Genomic DNA, 1,995 nt, shown 5'->3' with positions numbered 1-1,995 from the left:
TGTATGTAATCCAGCTACTCAGCAGGTTAAGGCAGGAGAATCAGTTGAACCCAGGAGGCAGAGGTTGCCGCGAGCTGAAATTGCGCCACTGCACTCCAGCCTGGGCAACAGGGCCAGATTCTGTCTCAAAGAAAAAAGAACAGAAAGAAAAAAAGCATCTGGGCTCTGACTATTAATTTACTCAACCTTTTTTTTTTTTTTGAGATGGAATCTTGTTCTGTCGCCCAGGCTGGAGTGCAGCGTCGCGATCTCTACTCACTGCAACCTCCACCTCAGGTTCAAGGGATTCCCCTGCCTCAGCCTCCTGAGTAGCTGGGACTACAGGCGCGTGCCACCACGCCCAACTAGTTTTTTGTATTTTTAGTAGAGTCGGGTTTCACCGTGTTAGCCATGGTATTCTAGCTGTGCTGACCTCGTGATCCACCCGCCTCAGCCTCCCAAAGGGCAAGGATTACTGGCGTGAGCCCCTGCAGCCGGCATATTTACTCAATCTTTAGAAAAAAAAATGTGGCAAAGGAGTAATCAAACGTCATATGGCCTTTTATGTCTTATGATGTTTGCTTTTATATCTAAACGTTCAAGCTAAATAATATCTACTTTATGAGGACCTCGGAATCACTTGGGATGGTCCTCGGCACAGAATTTGCCTTCAAAAAAAAATGTTTGCTTCATTTAATTTGATTTATTCACGGAGGGCGAAAGGACACTGTGCAAGGGCGGGACGGAGTGTGCGCCTGCGCTCTGCGCCTTCTACAGGGCAGGCAAAGGCTTCTGGGGGATCACAGCGGAGATCTCGCGAGAGTGTCAGACGGATGGCGTCAGCCGCCGCCTCCAGCCTGAATGCTCCTTTTGACAACTACTAAAACCAAGGGACATTGAAAATCACTAACAAAGCTCATCAAAAGAGTGGCAGTGAGCTAATGCTATGGTGGCTCCCCCTGTAATCCCAGCACTTTGGGAGGCTGAGGTGGGGTGATCGCTAGAGGCCAGGAGCTGGGGACCAATCTGGACAACATAGCAAGGCCCCTGTCTCTACTAAAAGTAAATAAATCAGGTGTGGTGGAGCCTGCCTATAGTCCCAGCTACTCAGGTGGCTGAGGTAGGAGGATCACCTGAGCCCCAGAGGATGCAGTGAGCTAAGATCGAGCCACCTGCACTCCAGCCTGGGTGACAGAGCAAAACCCTGTCTCTTTTTAAAAGTCATCTTTGGTTGTCAGTCTACAGAGATCACAGAGCAAGGGTTAGGTAACCAGCCACCACTCTTATTCAAAAATCCTATTCATTTAGGACTTTGAAATTATAGTTTTGAGGGAGCTTTTTGGGCCCCCGACATGAAGAATCTCACTAAAGGATATCCACAAACTGGCTTGTCTCCCGCCCCACTTAGTCCAGGTCCCAACAAGAATCGCCTCGCTAGTGCCGGAGCAATCCCTCAGCGTGGCGGAAACGGATCTCCCCTCCGGATGGAGCTGAGCGGCACTGCCAGAAACCCCAAGGAAGGGAACGCCGCGTCTGGGCCGCGGTCCGGGTCCGCCCCTCTCCCCGGTGGCCGGGGGCTGCCAGGCTGGCATTCTCCAGGGCTATGAGGGGCCTGTGTTTCTAAGAGTGCAGGCAACCCGACGGCCCGGGTGCAGGGGCAGTCGCGGCCCGGTCCTCCCGCGCGCAGGCCGAGCGTCACCCCTGCCGCCCTCGCGTCCCCGGGGACAGCCGCTCACGCCCGCGTCGGCCGGCAGCCACCAGCTCTAGCTGCTCCTGCGGATCTCCTCCACAGACCACGGCGGCTCCCGCTCCTGGTCGGGGGTCATCTGGTTCATCTGCAGGGAAAAAAAAAAAAAAAAACGAGGAGACAGGCTGAGCCTGAGGGCAGCAGGGACCACGGCCTCAGCCCAGACCGTTCCCTCTGCGGCCAAGGCTGCCGCCCTCACCATCCCAGACTCCCCAGGCTGGTTGTGAACTCCTGACCTCAGGTGATCCACCCGCCTCAGCCTCCAATTT

General features: G+C 54.5%; 1 long non-coding RNA gene across 1 annotated transcript; it reads right to left on the bottom strand.

Annotated features, from left to right (window-relative positions):
* Positions 1-667: 667 nt before the first annotated feature.
* LOC108296328 lies at positions 668-1,761 on the bottom strand. Its single transcript, XR_001821813.2, has 2 exons — positions 1,716-1,761; positions 668-856 (listed from the first exon to the last, which is right to left on the bottom strand). It is a non-coding gene; the product is annotated as an uncharacterized LOC108296328 (long non-coding RNA).
* Between the last annotated feature and the right edge of the window lie 234 nt (positions 1,762-1,995).

This window comes from Cebus imitator, unplaced genomic scaffold (genome assembly GCF_001604975.1).
Source record: "Cebus imitator isolate Cc_AM_T3 unplaced genomic scaffold, Cebus_imitator-1.0 Scaffold704, whole genome shotgun sequence".
Lineage (NCBI taxonomy): Eukaryota > Metazoa > Chordata > Mammalia > Primates > Cebidae > Cebus > Cebus imitator.
Note: the sequence above shows the minus strand (reverse complement) of the source record. Positions and strands in the feature narration are given on the sequence as shown.